Source organism: Microtus ochrogaster, chromosome X, assembly GCF_000317375.1.
Source record: "Microtus ochrogaster isolate Prairie Vole_2 chromosome X, MicOch1.0, whole genome shotgun sequence".
NCBI classification, from domain to species: domain Eukaryota; kingdom Metazoa; phylum Chordata; class Mammalia; order Rodentia; family Cricetidae; genus Microtus; species Microtus ochrogaster.
Genome location: NC_022026.1, coordinates 35,730,956 through 35,751,501, shown reverse-complemented (window position 1 = coordinate 35,751,501; position 20,546 = coordinate 35,730,956).

The following is a 20,546-nucleotide window of genomic DNA, read 5'->3' as shown; positions in this document are numbered from 1 at the left end:
CGGTCCTGTCTGGCTTCCTGCACCCCACCATATATTTGCTGACCATATTGGTGCTGTACAGGCCATGATTTCTCTTACCAATCCAGGGTAAGCAGCCTCAGTTATTCATGTAATGCCTACTCTTTTTAATCAACAAGGTCATTAACCTATAACTAGCACACCCTCTGGCACCCTGTGGTTATATCTCAAGTGGGTGTCTTAAAGGGATGGTAGAAAAATCGTGAATTTATACATTTTTAATTTCAAATTATTGTTTTCCTTGTGGCATTTTTAATAGTACTGTTAAGTCATCTCTGACAGTTCCTGCTATTTTCTCTCTCTCCCCTCTTTTCTCATACTCACTTTTATCATTTTCACAACCACCTTCATTCTAGTGATTCAAATCTTGAGATATGTTAGTAAGATCTTACATACAAGAAGTGGAACAGTTCTCCAGGCTTGTTTACTGCTTCTAATATAGTAACTGCTGGTTATGTTCTAATGTAGTAGAAGGGAAAATAGGACCCCTCACATGTACTGTCAAGAGCTCTATTGTAGTGAATTATTTATTTTCCACATGGTTTAGGATAGTAGAGAATGGAAGTACCTTAAGTGTCTTCAACTTAGGTATTAGATTTTCACACAGGAATTTTTGCATAGACATCAACATTTCAATCAAAACAGTTAGTTTTCTTTGCATTCTGACATGCATAAAAGGCAATCACATGGGGCTAGAGAGATGACTCAGAGGTTAAGAGCAATGGCTGCTCTTCCAAAGAGGTCCTGATTTCAATTACCAGCAACCACATGGTGGCTCACAACCATCTATAATATGATCTGTTGTACTCTGCTTGTGTGCAAGTTATACATTTAGGCAGAACACTTCATATATAATAAGTAAATAAATCTTTTAAAAATACAACCACATATGATATCATACCAGTGAAAAGTTATGGTTTTGTTAAGCTGAAATCCTATAAAAACATTTAAATTTCAGTTTGAAGATAATTTCTATTACTGTATTTTCTATAGTAATTTATGCAGTTAGAAAATGAAAATTTCATTTTGAGACAAGCTCTTGCTATGCGGCTCAGGTTGGTTTTGAACTCATAGCCCTCGTGCCTCTGCCTCCAGAGTACTAGAATTAGACACGTGTCATCATCATGCCTGATTAGAATGTGACAGCTATTGATTCTGGGAATTGTTTAATTAAAGTACAATGATACTATAAATCCAGGGAACTTAAATTCTATCCTATTGTATTCATTTATTATGAAATTACTTTAATGTTACTGGACCTTAGGCACACTGTACAGTGAAGATATGTACATTGAATAAAATGAAATTTTTGACCTGTCTCACTTGGATACAAAGATACTTGAATATGATTAATAATTCTAGAATTTCCTTTACATCTCTGGAGAATTATGCAGATAGAATATTTTTGTTCTTCACTTATATTCAGACACTTGAATTTTACCTGTTTTACTGTCACAAAATTTGACTTTCTAATCCAAAAATACTATATTCATGATATGGATATGATAGTCAATTCTAGATTTCAAGATAAAATTATTTTTATTATCTACAGTGTTATTTCTATTGAAATCAAAATAAGTGGTAATAACCCTTATGTGAACTGAGAAAAGGCCAATATACACTTTTTTAATCATTGTCAGAGCCCATCTTTTGATATTGCTTTTTTCTTTAGATCTTACCATTAATATTTTGAAGGAAAGCAATCTAAATTTTTAAGCATTTATTTACAATTATTGTTGTATGACTGTATGATGTGTGTCTGAGGAGAGTTACATATGCCATGGCACATGTGTGAAGTTTTGTAAAGTAACTAACTTCCATATACTTTTATTTCTGTTCTAAGAATCAAACTTAGGTCCTCAGGTTGCTAACCATCTCATTAGTTCCTGACATAGCACATTTTACATAAGAATTTTCAAAGAATAAACCACAAGGTTCTTTCAAATACTTTGTTTTGGGGCTATAGAGACTGCCCAGGGAATGGGATAGTCGAAATGGAGGAAGGACTGATATGAGAGCAAGGAAAGAGATATCTTGATTGAGGGAGCCATTATGGAGTTAGCAAGAAACCTGGCTCTAGAAAAATGCCCAATAACCCACAGGGATGACCCCAGCTAAGACCCTAAGCAATAGAGGAGAGGGTGTCTAAAGTGACCTTACCCTGTATTCAGACTGATGATTATCTTAAATATCACCATAGAACCTTTGTCCAACAACAGATGGGAACAAAAAAAATGACCCACATTGGAGCACTGTACTGAGCTCCCAAGATCCAGTTGAAGAGTGGAAGGAGTGAGAGTATGAGGAAGGAATTAAAGACCATGAAGGGGTCATCCACTGAGACAGTTTGTTTGAGCTAATGTGAGCTCACCAACTCAACTGGACTGGGAGTGAACAAGCATGGAAACAACCAAACCTTTCTGAAGGGGGTTGACAACTGGGGCAGAGGGGCCAGTGATGGTGACACTGGGATGTGTCTCTACAGCATATACCGGCTTCATGGTATCCTATTCTCTTTGGATGTAAACCTTGCTCAACCTAGATGTAGTAGGGAGGGCCTTGGACTTTCCACAGGGTGGGGTGCATGGCCCTCTCTTAGGGTTGGAGGGGTGGGGGGAGGATCTATAGAGGGAGAGGTAGGGGACTGGGAGGAGGAGAGGGAGTGAGAATTTGGATTGGTAGTTTTTAAGTAATAATAAAAAAGAAAGAAAGAAAAAGATATCATTGACTGACACAGGAACAAAAAAGAGCACTTACTGTCCTTGAGGGGAGACAAGTTGGTTTTCAACACCCAAGCCACCTTACAACCAACTCTAACTCCAGTTCCAGGGTATTCAACATACCTTTCATACCTTCATGAGTACATGGTACACATACTTATACTCAGGTACACACAAATGTATTTTTAAATTTTAAAAATGAACATATCATAGAGGGAAGGCTGGCTGGAGAGATGTCTCATGTTTGAAAGTTCTTCCTGAAAACCCAGGTTCAGTTTTCAGCACCCACATGGCAGCTTATAAGAGTCTGCAACTCCAGTTCCAGGGTATGTGATGTTTTCATCTGGTCTCCATGAGCACCAAGCACATATGTGTAGTTTGCAGGGCACGTACTCCCAAAATTAAATAAATAACTAAATAAAATCTCAAAAATAAATAAAATATTCTGCCTTGTTATGTTCACTATGAGAGAAAAGAATTGAGTTTAGCTTGATAGTTTCTTTTCTTGCCCATCAAAATAAATAAAATGAGAAAACCACTCCCTGAGAAAAATAAAAACCTATTACAACAGGGAGCAGAAGCCCTATTGTTAAGTGGGATTCTTATATGCAAGTACAGGAGTGTCTTCATTTCTCCTCATTAAGTTGTGGGACTCACCAGACCCCTAATTCATAATATGGCAATTTAAAACTGTGGTCACAGAGATTATCCAGCTGTGTGTTTCTTTTATATATCCTTCTTAATACTGGTTTGGTAAAAGTGAAACAGTCTAGACATTAATGTATTAAATCCTGGAAATTCATCTTTGGTTACAAAGACAAGATTTACCTTCTACAGGGTTAAATTATGTAGCTGGTCTACAATCCCCCCCCCCTCTCTGTACTTTTCTGGTAGAAAATGGTAAACAGTTCCTGTCTCACATATTGGCTGGAAAAATGGTGGTAGACATGAAATTGGTAGCTTGAGTTTTGGAAATCCAGTGTTCAAGCAACCTTTATTCTGACAGATAACTGGCTTTGTGTAAGTCACTGTTCTTTTGGGGCTCAATTTATGGTCCTGTAAATAAAAAAATCCCTTCTATTTTGAGCATTCTCCACCTGATTTAAGAAAGAAAATATTACGAATAAGACCTCATGAGTTTCATGAATGACTCATCATTCCGAGTTAATACTAAAACATACTTTGAATTAATATTTGGTTACAGCAAGTTCTTACATTATATAACTAGTGTGTTATTGTAGAAAATGAAAATATAGTTAAAGAACTGATACTTCAAAATACCTGGACATATGACTTATGCTATCTAGATATTTATCTTATCTAAAGAATTCAATTTGTTCTCTTGAATACTGCTAAATTCAATGAAGTTTTTCTGGATCTTTCCTGTCTCTTTCTCCTCAATCTATACTAAACTTTAATCTCAGATACCAAATATAGTATTTTTTACCTGTACAGAATTATTATTAATCACAAAAGAGTTTACTGTTAGAATTTCATGCACTATTTAAGGCAGGAGAATAATGCTAGTACCCTTATTAAATCTTACTACTATGGTATACTCCAAGTTATCCAAACCTATTAATTTCTTCTGCATCACAGACATCTTTGCCTAGTAGTATTGCTGATTGGGGAAGAGTCTCTGATTTCCTTATGTTTCCATACAAATCACTTATGTATTTTTAGCCATGAAAATTATAGTAAGTAATTTGTTGGAAGAGGCCACTTTTTAGTGCTGGCTGCCCAGAACAGAAATAATCACATAGAAACAGTATTAATTAAATCACTGTTTTACCCATTACAGCTTCTTATTGGCTAACTCTTACATATTAATTTAACCCAGCTCTAATAATCTGTATATTGCCATGTGGCTGTGGCTTACTACCTAAAGTTCCAGCATCCATCTCTGGCATGGCTACATGGCTTCTTCTTCCCAGCATTCAGTGCAGTTCTCCCTGACTAACTATGTTTTACCCTTTCAGTCCAAGCCAGTTTCTTTATTCATTAACCAATCAAAGCAACACATAGACAAAAGGACTTCCCACACCATTTCCCCTTTCTGTTTAAGCAAAAAGGAACCCTTAAACTTTAACAGATTAAAATTACTTATAACAAAATAGTTATCAAACAAGAATTATAATTACAATATTTGTATCTACTTTATATTTTATCATAACTAAGGAAAACTATAATAATCTATTCTTCAACTTCATCAAAGACTCTAGAAGGATATAATATGAACTAAGTAAACAGGAGGTACATTGTAAGCAACTTCTAAAACTTTAGAATTAACAGAGATATCTCGCTGTCTGAACAGTCACCCAAATTTCTTCTGTACCACTGGGGCATTCAGTCTTCAGCCCACAGGTCCATAGTATATGGCAGACTTTTCCATGAAGCAGAAAGTTTCAAAGACAGTTTTGCCTATATTGACAGTTTTCAGTCATCTTCTTCTGTGTCCTGAAGGATGTCTGCCAGACTTTTTTATGAAGCATTAACCCTGAAGGATGTCTCACCTTGTTTATGCAAGTTTAGTGGTCATTTCTCTGTGGGTCCTGCATGTCCAGTTCAACAAGCAGTCCAGGCAAGAGCAATTTTTTGCCCAAATGACTAAACAAACTCCATAAGGAGCCTCTTCAAAGCCCACCTTCCTCTTGAAGTATATTGGTGCTGCCAGGAGCAGATGGGTCTCACTGTCATGAAAAGTCCTAACTTCTTAAAATAGTTTAAATGTTATATTCTGTAGTCATTGAAAGGGTTGAAGAATGTCTATCCATCTGAAATACATTTCTATCCATCTAAAAAAATCTAACTAACATGACTATAAGCTTAACTATTACAGATGATTATCTATTAACCTATATTTCTTAGACATTACATTTTTAAATGAGCTGGGCAAACAAAATACCTTGATCAAGATCACAAATACATATACACAGTATAACAAAATTGGCTTTAAATTTACATCAGTAAACCAACATCCATACCAATGCAAATCTCTATAGCATATCCCCCTTTAAACGTAAAGAAACATTTATAGACAATATTTGGGAATATGGTCATAGTTCTGTCCAAATTTCTTCCTGCTGTTTATTGGGCAAAGTGATTCTTTGAGGTGTATTCACAGTGACCTTTCAGGGGATCTTGGTCCATTAGACCACATTACTTTGGAATGAATCCATAGGTTCTCATCTTCTGTGGAAACAAAAGAAGAATACTTTTTCCAAAGCAACATATCCTTAGACTCAAATTCTGAAGTCAAGATACTTTTATAATATACATTCTGGTTTAGCTTTGCACACCATACAATAAAATGTCTCTCTGTACTTAGCTCCTTCATAGTCAAATAAATAAATAAATAAATAAATAAATAAAACACAATAATACACATAATCAAGACTCTCTGTGATTTTTCAATCTTTACATGGCTTATTTTTCTTTATTCCTTTTAATCTATGACAGTCAGTACTCTGTCTCTTTAAAGACTTTGTTTTATATTTTTGAAAACCATTTACTTCTTTTTATAACTCTCTATACTCTTTTTCTTCTCTCTCCCAAGCCTATGTACATTTATCCAACACTATGATACATTTAGAGGTCTTTTATATCTGAATCTGTCCTATTGTGTATCTGTAATTCTTTACTGACCAGGACGGCTTATTTAAATGCTAAATGCTTATTAAAAACTTAATCTGTGGCATTACTAAGGTATATGGTACTTCCTGCTTGGTTTGTACAGTCCAACATGGTGGAAGTCCATTCACTGCCTCTGCAAGCCCTGCACATTACCCCAGTTCCAAGTATGCAGCATGTCTATGTCAAGCCATTAAGCAGTTGCAGCACTCTGCTCACAAAACTCATTTAAATGCTTTGTATCCAGACCTTGTCAGATTTTATACTGGCAGCAAGGCCCAGGAAGCTTCAGCCATTTCAAAATAGCACAGCTACCGCTGAATCAAGAAAACCTCTCTTAAAGTGTGCTGCCAGTGAGCAAAGTCCATTTGGAAGCTAAACTTTGTGTGTGTGTGTGTGTTGAGAATTCCTTTCCAAGCCCTCTAAAGTTTTATGTGGATTTCAGTTGGCCACATTGGCATTCCAAATTGTTGTAAGGAAGCTGCTAGTTAGTTCCTGGCTGCTTAGCCCTGAAATAATACTCTGAAACTGTATTAATTAAATCTTTGTTTGGCCCATTAGCTCTAGCTTCTTCTTGGCTAACTCTTACATCTTAATTTAACTCAACTCTAGTAATCCTTGTATTGCCACGTGGCTGTGGCTTACTGTCTAAAGTTCCTGTGTCCATCTTTGGCAGGGCTGCATGCCTTTTTTTGACTCTGCCCTTCTTTTTCCCAGCATTCTGTATAGTTCTCCCTGTTTTACCCTATCAGGCCAAGCCAGTTTCTTTATTCATTAAGCAATAAAAGAAACACACAAACAAAAGGACCTCACACAGCGGTAATTCTTTGCAACTTAAAACACCCTAATTTTATACTATATTTAGACATAGTTTGGCCTTTTAATTCTACTTGAGAAAGTGGGTGGTTACAAGTATATAAAAATATTTGTGTGTGATATCCATTAAGAGGTATGCCTATGCAAATCCTAATGGTACAGTTTCTTTTCATGTTGTAAGTTCATTAGGTTTCAGGAGCCTGTGGATAGAACTTATATTCCATTATTGCACAGGGAGAGAAAGCAATCCACTAATCCTTCTCATTGTTTCTCACTTCACTTGCACCCTCCAAAGTGCAAGTTGCAGGGGCAAATTTATAATCTCGAAGGAAGACACTCAATATTGAAAGTCTAGGGTGGAGAAGCCCCCAAAGGCCTGCAATTATTCTTCCACACACATGCTCATAAAGTTATTAGATATCCTTTTTTGGGAATGAATGTCTGGCAAGGTACACAGCATGTGGTTCAACTCCAGTCATGAATTTGATATAAGGTTTTCCAGGAAGTCATAGCAAAGGGCAATATGAGTCTTCTTATTAACACTCTAGTTTTATTTCCACATGGTGCATTTGCTGATACATTGCTTTATATTGAACTACTTGACCAAATTACAAATGTCTTTTAAGAGAAAATCACACCAGTAAAGATAGGTTTTGAAGTCTTTATTATATGAATCAATCCTGTAAAAAAAACATGCATATAGCAGAGTAAAAATGCATAGATAAGTATCAAATATAATTTGAGATCTCTTTTCTGCTCTTTGTTGAGTGGTTACAAACAAAGAAGGAAGCTTAGCTAAAGAAACTCAAAATGTGAAATGGAAATAGAGAAGTGTAACTCTTTTACAAAACTGTAAAGCAAATCATAAATCAAACCAATTAAATGTAGAATGTTTCTTGATTTGATGTCACAATCCTAAATGTGAAAAAAGCTGTTAGGTTTCAATAAAATACAGTTGAACAGTTCATAAAAGTTGGCAAAGAAAAGAAAAGATAATGCAACAGTGAATAAAATTAAATGACCAATAATGAGTGCAGGACAGCCTACATTACAGAGTGAGACTTTTTCTTAAATAACAATTAAATGGTTAATAAACTCATAAAGTAAAATGACAGAGACTATGGATCAGGGAGACAGTCAAGGTTGTAAAATGTTTGATATGTAATCAGGAGGAATGGAATTTGGTCCCAATACCCACTAAAAGAAGGAACATAGTGATGTTTATTTGTAATACCAGCTCTAAAGAGGTAAAAACATAAGAATCCTTAGGTAGCCAGTCTAGCTGAGTAAGTGAGATCTGGATTCTGGGAGACAGGAATGACATTGAAGTTTGCCCTCTTGCTTCCACATACATAATGGTCTATACACACACACATATGTCTGTGTGAGCACATGCACACATATAAACAACCATACACACACATGCACACATGCAATCATGCACACACACAATTTAGCTGCTATTCCAATATTACATTTTCTTCATCCATAATCCACTTATTTGGCAATGTGGGTGCAGTTTTCCAGGCTAGTTCCTACTGATTGGGGGTGCTGATAATCTTTTTTGAAAATTTTTATTGAGCTCTACATTTTTCTCTGCTCCCCTTCCTGTCTCTCTCTCCCCTCCTCTCTTCACCATCCCCTAAGGTCCTGATGCTCCCAATTTACATTTAAACAACATTTTAATGTATGACATTAAAGTATTTCAAGAAACATATGACAGAGTGCTTCACAAAATAATATATGCCGCTGTTAATGTTGCAGAAACATGGACACTGATATTCATAATTTGTGAAACATGAACTAATTTTCTCTTTTTTGAAGAAAATATTTGTATTTTCAAAAATTGCATCTTTTAACCTAAATATTTATTATGAAGAAATTATACATAGACACCAAGTGTTTTTACAAATATATTTTTCAATATTACTTTTAAAATTAAAAATGGAAAACCATTACCCAGTCATTTTCCTTAAGTAAACACTGTAAATCCCTGCTGAAGAAGTGCAAAATAACTATTAAGTATGATTCTGACAGAAACATTTAATGAAGTAGGAAAAATGTATAACAAAAATTAAATGAAAGGTCACATAATTGTGAATCATGACTTTGTTTACTTTTAAAAGAAGATGCACATTATATACATCCATATGTGCACAGACTAAAAAAGTAGTAACTATATACCAAAAATACATTAAAAGATTAAATAAATAAATAAGTAAATAAATAGATGAATACCATCAAAGTGAAAAAGACATAGTAAAAAATGTTTTATTGCCTTAAATTTAGTTGAATTTTGATATTTTCTAGAATATATCATAATAAAAATATTCAAACACAAAATACTTTTGAAGACTATGGAATTAAAGCATTTAAAGTTGTGAATTTTACAATATCATATATTTAAATTGTATAAAACATGAAATACATTAAATTAACATAAAATTTGAAAATTTTCTAATAAATTGGTTATAGACTAGAGTGTGTTCTAGATCATAACTGGTAAAAATGAAAGAAAATTATTCATCAGTTGATATAATCTTTGCTGATTCAATATCCTAGTTATATTGAGTAGAGCAGCAATGAACATTGATGTCCAAGTATCTCTGTAATAAGATATAGTGTCCTTTGGGTTACACCTAACAGTGACATAACTGCTTATGTGATAGATCTATTTCTTGGTTTGTGCTTTTAAATTTTTTAAGAATTTCCACACTGATTTCCATAATAACCTTAAATGTTTATATACTCATTGTTAGTAAATAACGATCCCCTTTCCCTAACATCTTCAGAAACATTTCCTGCTGTGGTGGATTGAAAGAAAATGGCTCCAAAATGACTGACACTATTAGGAGGTATGGCCTTGTTGGAGGAAGTATGTCACTGTGGCAGAAAGCTTTTTTTTTTTTATTGAGAAAAGGAAAAAACAAGTTTCCGCCTCCTCCCAGCCTCCCATTTCCCTCCCCCTCCTCCCCCCTTCTCCCCTTCTCCGCACTCCTCTCCCCCTCCCTCTCCAGGCCAAAGAGCAGTCAGGGTTCCCTGCCTGTGGAATGTCCAAGGTCCTCCCCCCTTCATCCATGTCTAGGAAGGTGAGCATCCAAACTGGCTAGGCTCCCACAAAGCCAGAACCTGAAGTAGGATCAAAACCCAGTGCCATTGTCCTTGGCTTCTCAGCAGCCCTCATTGCTCGCCATGTTCAGAGTCCGGTTTTATCCCATGCTTTTTCAGTCACAGTCCAGCTGGCCTTGGTGAGCTCCCAATAGATCAGCCTCACTGTCTCAGTGGGTGGGTGCACCCCTCGTGGTCCTGACTTTTTTGCTTTTGAGGTCTCTTTTTCTCAAGCTTCTGTCAATGTGACAGTCAGACTCTCAGCTCCAGTTCCACATCTCCCTGCATGCTGCCATACTCCTCATCTTGAGGATAATGGACTGAACTTCTGAAACTGTAAATGAAGCAGCTCGATTAAATATTTGTATTCATAAGAATTGCCTTGGTCATGGTGTCTCTTCATAGCAATAAAAAATCCTAAGACAGAAGGTGGTTCCAGAAGTGGTGTATTCCTGTGAAAGACATGACCATGTGTTTTTTGGAGGAATTTGGACTTTGGTACTTTGGGATTGGTAAACAGTGGAGTGCTTTAAGTAAAGTTAATGGGCCGTACTAGTAGGAACATGGAAGACAGTGGTGCTAAGAGTTATTTGAACTACGGGGGGCTTGTTCAAGATGTTTCAGAGGAGAAAAATTTTAGCATATTGCCTAGAAATAATTCTTAAGATATTTTGGTTAAGGAAGTGGCTGCCTTTTGCCCTTATCTGAAGAGTCTGCCTGAGGCTAAAGTGAAGAGTTTTGAATCATTTGATTGGTAGAAGAAAATTCAAAGTAGCCTATTATAGGCAAAGAACAGAGTAAGATTAGGCTTCATATATCAACTGACAAAGTTTTGGGAACTTCAAGGATCTCTGTTGATGATCCCTTTAGTGGGAATAAAAGTACTAGTTTTGGATGCTTTAAGAAAGATTGCTGCCAGTAGAGGTAAAAAAAAAAATGAGGAGAAAAAGAGCACTACAAAGTGTAATGGAGCTGAACTCTTTATTCAAAAAGATAAACAGATTAAGAAATGGATAAAAGGGAATGGTGACTTCAGGGCCAGATGCCACTCAGCTAAGTCTCCAATTTGTAGAAAGAAATTAAAGAAAAGTTTAGAGCCAGGTATGGTCTTGCATGCCTTTAATCCCAGCACTGAGAAAGCAGAGGCTGGCAGATCTCTGAGTCTGAGGCCAGCCTGGTTTAAAGATCAAGTTCAAGGCCAGTCAAACTTAGGCAGTAAGGAAAACCAAAAGCTGGGCAAGATGTAATTAAATGACATGTTCTAGGCCCAGTAAACAGCAAAACTTGATATCTTTGGCCTCATAGTTCTGGTGTTAGAGTTAAGGATAGAAGAAACAGGTTATACAAGTTGCTTCCATGGTAAAGCCAGCCACCAAGGCTGGGCATGTGTCAAAAGTGTCCCTGAATGGAGACCTAATAGAGAGGACATTGTGTGAAGCTGTGAAGTTACAGCCTGGAATTCCTTGGAGAACCCAAGATGTTAGAGATCCCACAGTCATGGGATAGTTGCTGAGTAGAGTTTCCAACAGGGATTGTAGCCAGAAGTGTGTTGCAGTCAACAAAACTGAGAATTGGAGATGTGGAGAATGTTTTGACATCAGAGATGTGTAGAAAGAGCGGCGGGCTGCGTTCCTGCCACCCGGCTCCTGGCAGCCAGCTAGCTTATGCCCCAAAATAACAACACACAAACTGTATTCATATAAATACTGCTTGGCCCATTTCTATTAATGTGTGTAGCACCACGAGGTGGTGACTTATCTTGCCTAACCCATATTTAGTAATCTGTGTAGCACCAGTCTTACTGGGAAAGATTTAGCGTGTCTGACCTGGCAACTTGCTTCATCGCATCTGCCCTGGAGAGGAGCGGCATAGTGTCTGAGCTCATTTCCTCTTCCCCTCAGCATTCTGTTCTGTTTACTCCACCCACCTATGTTCTAATTTATCAGGCCAAGCAGTTTCTTTATTAATTAACCAATGACCTTTCTCCATCAGAGATGGGGATGCAGAGCTTGGAGTTTGTTCAGCTTATTTTCTGTCTTCCTTTGGTCTGGCATTTGCTCATTATACTTCCTTCCTTGTGTTCTGGAATGGTAAAATATACCCTGTGGCGTTACATGCTGAAAGTATGTGATCTGCTTTTGTTTTGGTTTTTTTTTTCTAGAGAATTGTGATCTGATTTTTGATTATTTTGATTTTTACAGAGGGATTATAGTTAAGAGATTGCCATGTATCTCAGAAGAGACTTTGGACTATTAAACATTGTTGAGACTGTGATAGACTATAGGGACTTTTGAAATTGGACTGAGTGCATTTTTTTGTATTATGATATAACTATAAACCATTGGGGGTCAGTTAGTGAAATATTGTAGTTTGAATATAAATGGCCTCCAAAAGGACTGGTGCTATTAGGAGGTATGACCTTGGTAGAGGAAGTGTGTCACTGTGGGAGCAGACATTGACGTCTCTTTTTTTCAAGCTTCCCTCAGTGTGACAGTCAATCAACTTCCTGTTGCTTCTGCATCAAGATGTAGGGCTCTTAAATCCAGTACCCCATCTGCTTGCATGCTTCCAGGCTCCCCATCCTGATGATAATGGTCTAAACTGTAACTGAAACTGTAAGTGGTCCACCTAAATTAAATATTTTTACTTATAAGAGTTGCCATGATCATGGTGTCTCTTCAAAGCAATAAAAAACCTTAACTAAGATAGTTGTCATTTATTTTCTTGATATTAACTTTTCTGACTACATAGAAATGAAATCTCAAAGCAGATTTTATTTCTATTTAATGAATAAATAATGATTTTAAATATTTAAAAATGTTTATTATCCATTTGCATTTTATTTGAGAACTTTAAGTTTAGAACTAGAACCCATTTTTGATTGGGTGTTTTGTATTCTTTTTTTTTTTCCTTTGTGTTTTTCAAGACAGGGTTTCTCTGTATAACAGTCCTGGTCATCCTGGAACTTGTTTTAAAGAACAGGCTGACCTCAAAATCATTGAAATCCACATGCCTATGCTTCCAGATCTGCCAGACTCTGACTCCCAAGTGCTGGGTTTAAAGGAATGTCCTACTGCCACTCATCTATGTTTTGCATTCTAAATGTTAAGGTTTTTAAGTTTGTTTATATTACAGATGTTAATTATGTCAGATACTCAGTTTGCAAAGATTTTCTTTATTCCATCTTGCTGGCATCCTCTACTTTCTTTTATCTTAGGATTTTTTATTATATTTTCTGACTAGAATATTTGTACTTCCTCTCTGCTGGCTTTTCTAAGTATCTTTTCTAAGTAAAAACTACTCCTATGTTATATTGAGGGAAGACCATATTGAACTATACTGTGTACTCTTAACTTCAAAAAACAGGGGTCCAAATTAATAGAGTTTGGGTATATTAAAATATTTTATGTATATAATAATTTTCATAACATGCAAGGGATACTCTAAAGGATGACATATTAATAAGACAGAGCAGTTATAGAGAACTGAGTCAAATAATAGTTTAGGATTAATAAATGAAGCCATTTCCCTTCTCTATCTTAATAGTGACCATAGCTACACACAAAGTAAGAGTAGTAGCACATGATTCCTGCATTGAGAAACAACCATAGGACCTGTTAGGAATGTTTATGAAAATGTGAAATCTTAAACTTTTATTTAATATTTTGTATTTCCTACTTTCACATTATTGATTTACAAATACTCTACTGATAACTCTTAAGATTTTTGCAAACTAGAGTCAATGGAGTCTTCATAAAGCTATAAAAGAGTCTTCAGAATTCTATAAAAAGGAATTTTGAGTACTATGGCAGTGATCATGTGGTTTCAGTTCCTACTGATTACCACTATAATGCCTAAAACATTCTGCTTATTCCTTTAGTTAAATCCCACCTGGAAAAGAACTTTTCCTAACTGAAGAGTCATCTCTTTAATTTTGTAAGAGTATTTTAAAGTCTTTATATATTGTCTTGGTTTCATAAAATTGGAAAAGTCATAAAAGGAAAAAGACCCTACTCATGTAAATAATTTGTTAAAAATCTTAAGGGTGTTAAAACATTTTTTAACTGATAAGAGCACTTACTGTAGAAAGAATTTATGGTAGTCTTCTGGGTATCAGTTTGTGTCAGCAGCTCAGAAAAGAATAAAAGTTATGTATGAAAAGCAGATCACTAAACACTTCACCAGAATACAAAATCTTTGCTGACTATAAATCATAAAGGTTAATTTGTAGCTGGTATGTACTATGTTGTAATAATCATCTGAAATCAGTTATTACCCTATATCATAAAGGATACAAAAATCCACTGTGATGGGAAAATGATAAAATAAAAGTACTAAATAACTTACATTTAGAAACATTAGTTCTCATTGGGCCTTTATTGGGAAATCTAATGATTACAGATTACAACTGGCTCTTCCCTTGATGATTAATCATAAATGCATTTTGCTTGTGCTCTGCCATTGAATTAACTCCACACAGGCACAGTGGAGTGAAGGAGATAAGATGATGCAGATGACAAAAGAAAGGGAAGAAAGTGATATTTTAAAGAGTTATTTCAATAGTAGACATTGTTTTAAAAATTCTTCTAGTGAGCAAATGTAAACTTAAAACTTTGAAATTCTTGAGTTTGTTGTTGTATTTGTTTAAATTGCAACAAAAACAAAGTAATCACATACAGTAGCAACCCAAAATGTTTTATAGTAACACAGATGGAAAGATTCTTCCTCCTGAGGCCTCTCATTCCGACTTGTCTAAAACACATTGTTTTCCCATATCTGTAACTTAGGTCATAAAAAGCTTATCTTTTGCATGCATTCATCAATTCCTGTGTGTGTGTCTGTATAAGAGAGAGAGAGAGAGAGAGAGAGAGAGAGAGAGAGAGAGAGAGAGAGAGAGAGAAACATGTAGGTAGGTATACTCATACCACAGTGTATGTGTAGGTCCGAGAGGACAGACATCCGGCAGGCATCCATCTCTCCATTCACAATATAGGTTTAAGTAATTGAATTTGAAATTAGACTTGGTGGCAGTTAGCTTTATCCACTGAGATATGCCTTATGACAAATGAATTATATTTAAATACACTGTTTCATTTTATTTTAGTGTATATGTGTGTGCATATACATGTTACATGTATGTGATAAATGATTGTTCAACTGTGTGTGTAGGTACCCGCATAAGTATATTTACATAGGCTATAGGAGGGTATCATAGGTCCTCTTCTATTACTTACTATCTTATTCCCCTAAGACAGTTTTTCACTGATCCTGAAGCTAATAGGTACTGGAGATTTGAACTCAGGTACCCATGTTTGTGAAGAGAACTATCAGAGGAAAATTGCAGCCACTCTCGAGAACACAAACAAGATCAATAATATGTTTCTATCCCATAAATTTGTCTGAGTAGCTGAGCTTACTATTCTTATATTAAATTGAGAAACTTCTTAAAGGTTAAAAGGGACACAATCAAGAAATTTCAAGCAGCTTGCTTTTAAAGGGATTGGTTAGGCTTCAAACCTGGACACCATGCAATCTAGAATGAAAACTGTGCCAGCTAGAGAGGAAGATATGAGCTTCAGATCAGTGAAAGCAAGTACGTGGAAGCATCATCATCAATTTAAGGATGATGTTCTGCTTCTTGATGTACAAAAAAAGGTTCAGTAAGCTAAATTCATAATTATTTACTTCTGGTTACAAAATATCATGGTGCTAATCTGAGTATGCCAAAAACTGTCTTAGGGCAATGTGTGAAGACTATGCGGCAATTCCCCTGTGTTTGATTTTGTTCACCCACTCTCTCCCATCTGTCCTTTCTTTTGGACCACCTTCATTAGATTTTCAAGTTCACACATCCTTTTTCATATTTGCATTTTATCTAAAAGTATGAAAACATAGGCAAAAAGATGGCAACATTCTTTTAGAGGCTTTGATGGGGTAAGTTAAGGTCAATGTTTTCAGCATTAACTCTGAATGTCCTTGTTTTTATGAAGTTAAGTCAGACCGTTAATACACAATTTAAATGCATCTTTGACTGACTAGGAAATGTTATTTAAAATTCCCAGAAGACACAGATCAAAGGACAGTAAAAATGCATCTCATATTTGATTTAATGATGCTTTGAATTAAAGTAAACGGAACATATGTCAAAACCTTGATCCATTGACTATTCAAGTTCAGTTTAAGGCTAACCTGCTTTAGCTTCATGCAAGTCTATTGCCTAATATATAATGCATAGCAGACACTACCTGTTAGTAATAAATATCAATGACTTCAAAGGCATTATAGGTTTCTAAGCCTGAATGTGAGTTTTGTTTATAGTTTTAATGTCGTGGGTTTCTTCTCTCAGATGGAAGGTCCTACCTCCTTCTCTCCCAGTACCGAGGAACTTTAACAAGAGCTATACCACTGTTGGTGTCTAGTAAAGATTGTAATTTCTTTGTCAGTCTCCTAGATTGTTTTGTTTCCCTCACTATTCTTCATTGAGCTGAAGTTTACAGCTACTGTGATGTTGACTCCCACCCCTTCCATTATCACTATTTGTTACACTCTTACCATTTATTTTACCCAACACAGAGTCTTCTGCTATCCCTTTTGGCAAGCATCCTGCATATTTCTTACACATGTTCTTATAGAAGCGATTCGCATCTCTTACTAGATACTCCATTTGTCTTTGCACCAAACATCTTTCGCTCCTTTTCCTGTTAATAGTAAAATCTCTCTCCCCATTGATCAGACTTGATCACTTCAGTCACTCCAGTCTATTTTCTCTCCCTGCTCCTTCACACATAATCAACTTCTAAGAGCTCTTGATCTTACTTGCTTGGTATCTCTTGCATCTGTGCCCTCCATTCTGTTTCCACTGCCAACACTCTGGTTAATGCTCTTATTACCTTTCATCCTGGGCTACTTTAATAGCTTTCTAATTGCTCTCTCACCATTTATCCCTCTTTACTCCGCTGAATGCTATATTTCCTGTCAGAACAACCTCTTAATATAATGCTGCTCAAGTTCTCACCAGGCTCAAAATTTTTTAGCACCTTCCCCTTGCTAGCCAGTCAAGTATTAACTACAGACTCTACCCTTAAAGTCTCTCATGATGTGAAACCACATTTTAATTTCTGACTAGTGTCTATAAAGTCTTAGGAAAATGACCTAAGCAACACTTACTCTCCAGGCCACCCTTTTCTCTTCTCCATGCAGCAACACTTACATTTTCTCAAGGTCCATATCAAATTGACTTGATCCTGACATGCTTGTACCTCCCCACTAAAGACATATTGATATTATAAAGTTGTTATTCTGAAGGGATACCTTTGGAGGCAGTATTCTTTTTACTTTTCCCTCCTCTTTTCTTTCCTTGATGCCTTCCTGGGATCCTTTCTTGTCAAAATAAATTCTTTCAGGTTATAAGTGCAATGGTGATATAGTATTTTGGAGATTAGATAAATTTTACTTGTTATCTGCCTATATATCTATCATCAAATGGTGCAATTTGTCTGCATCATTCTCTTTACCTAGAGATCTTTGATATTATTTTTGCTTAACATTAAGAGTGGAGGTGTAAGAGCCTCTCAATACTCATCAAATAATTTTATTTATGTTCCCATTTTGTAACACATGGATCACATTACCAGTCTGAAAATTTAGACATGTGACAGAACTGATTGAAACCAGAAGAATATTAAAACTAGGAACAGTCACTGTGTCTTTAGTATGCTTTACATACTTTTGTAATTTTGACAATATAATTATGATTTACTATTTGTTCTTGAGCAAATGAAGAACCCGTGTACAATGAAATGGTACAAATGCTCATTTCATTTATGCTAATATTTCCAGAAAACCTTGGTCCTGTCCATTTATGATTCTAGAAATTCTGTAAAACTACAACATTTTATCATCCTAATGGTTTTTTTTTCTCAATAAAGGTTTTCAGAAATAATTTTGTTGTCATTTGGACAACTTATTATCTTCTCCTCAAAATTTGGCACTAAAATAAATGTTTTCTTTTTACTCATTTGCTTTTGGAGGAAAAATGAAATTCAGAATGTGTTTTGTACCAAATGGTGATTGTCTAAATTTCTTTATCAGATTTTCTAGTCTTTTCTTGATGCTTAGGGTAAATCTGAATAGTTGGTAAGCAAACAGTGCTGTGCAATGAAAACATTTTCTTCAATAAGTGTAGGGTTTTTTTTGTAAGTGTATTTTTTCTTAAAGAGTGAAAGCAATAACAGACAGAGCTGTCTTTGGGGCTCACATAATTTATTTAATATTTCAAGCCTGAGCTCTTCCAACTCTGTGATTCTCTATCTTGATGCTTCTCTGGGATGTTGGCTACATTGTCAGGTTGACAGTAAAGTGGCTACAGAAATTAGGGCCTCATGTTCAGTCAAGGTAATATCTACAAAGAAAAAAGCATATTTTTATTTCATTCAGTTTAGAGTTTTGCTATTTCTTTCTTTCTGGAGCAATCAGAGGCAACATAGCATTCTAATGATATAAGTAAAGTAGTGTGAATATACAAATACACAAAGTATTGCAAAAAAGTAAGACTTTTCAACCTGCAATGCTTCCACAGTGAGTGTCCTGCATAATACATTTTGATATAAATATTTTTTGTTGTATTTTAATGCCAATTGATGCTTTTAAATTTTAATTTACTTTTAGTTATGTGTATTTGTGTCTATGTGTGAGTTTGTGCACATGTGAGTGCAGGTGCCCTCCGAATCCAAAAGATTCTCTGAAGCTGGAGTTACACGTGCTTGTGAGTCACCTGGCAGGGGTTCTGGGAGCCAAACTTGTAGTTGCTGAGCCATCTCTCCAGCTTCCGTATTGATGCCCTTTAAGGCTGTTTTCCTCTTTTACTTTTTACAAAGTCTAAATATCCTTGAAGCAAATCAGACTATTCTCGAATGAAATGTGATATCGTGGGTGATGCTGAGCAACTGATTAAAAATGGGAATGAAACAATGGAAATTATATGCTCAATGTCATGTAAACATTATTTTTGACATTTATCTATTATTTTTGGCACAGGCTATAATTCTTTTTGAAGTGCTCCACAGTTCCATTTCACATACCCAGATGCATGCCTCTGTGCAGAGTAGAGAGCCAGAGCTCTTGGACCTGTTGGAATCCTTCTTTCTACCAATATAATATTGAATAAATGATGAAACTTGTTTTGAATTTCAGCTTCTTCTATAAAATAAAAAAATAATTCCTCTTTCATAACTTTGTGGTGATTTTTTTGCTATTTCTGTTTTTTTAGTCTTTGAATTTATTTTTTACAATTTTTACAAGTGAACCTCAAAAATAAAGCTTGTAACCAAAATGATAACTGCCAGTAACATAAGCAACCCCAAAATATGTTTTACCAGCTTCTCAAAAGAATCTTAAAGCATTCCCTTTTATATTTCATTTTGACTTCTCAATCTGGCATTTCAAGTCAATCTACTCGTACAATTCAGGCCCATTATACAGGAAGCTGGCAGTTTTCTCATTTTCCTTTCATTTGCTTTATATAGATGAAAACTGTACTTTTTTACTATTTGTTATTGGACTTACACAAAATACATCTCTTTACCAATTTAGATTGCCAGTTTTCTTGCAATACATTTTCCACACCCTAGCCCTTAATGGTGAGCTCTTTTCTTCTTTGCCACTTTCATTTTTACTTCCATGTCTTTGAGGCAACAATATGTCAATAAAACATTTTGCTTTTTAAAAAATGGAAGTAAAATTGATTGATAACGGAATGCACTAATTAATTGCATTCAAATTTCATGTGAAGGTAAGGCTGACAACAGATAAGTTTGTTTGCTGTGGTGCAGAATACATCCCTTCATTTACAACTGCTTCATTAGAAAGTATTTGAAATTAATTTTCATCAGATGAAGAAGGCAGTGGTATGGTCAGAATTCTAGATGTCAAGGTAATATTGGTGCTGAGGAATGCTCCCTGCCCAGACTGCAAATGGTGGATCACTTCAGAAATGGTATAATGAAGCTTCATTGTGTTTACTTAGAAGAACATTATTAGCATAGTAATTTTGTAAGATTAATATTCTACTAAATTGTCTCAAAGGTTTCAGACAACTCTTCTAATTTTGTGGGAATTTGTTGCCAAAATTACATCTCTTATGAAAAACACATATTAATGTACCAGGCAAGATAAATACATTTCAATAAATAAGCATTATGTTACAAAGGAGTTATGTCTTATTTGAACCTGGTATAATGAGTAATGGAGAATTTC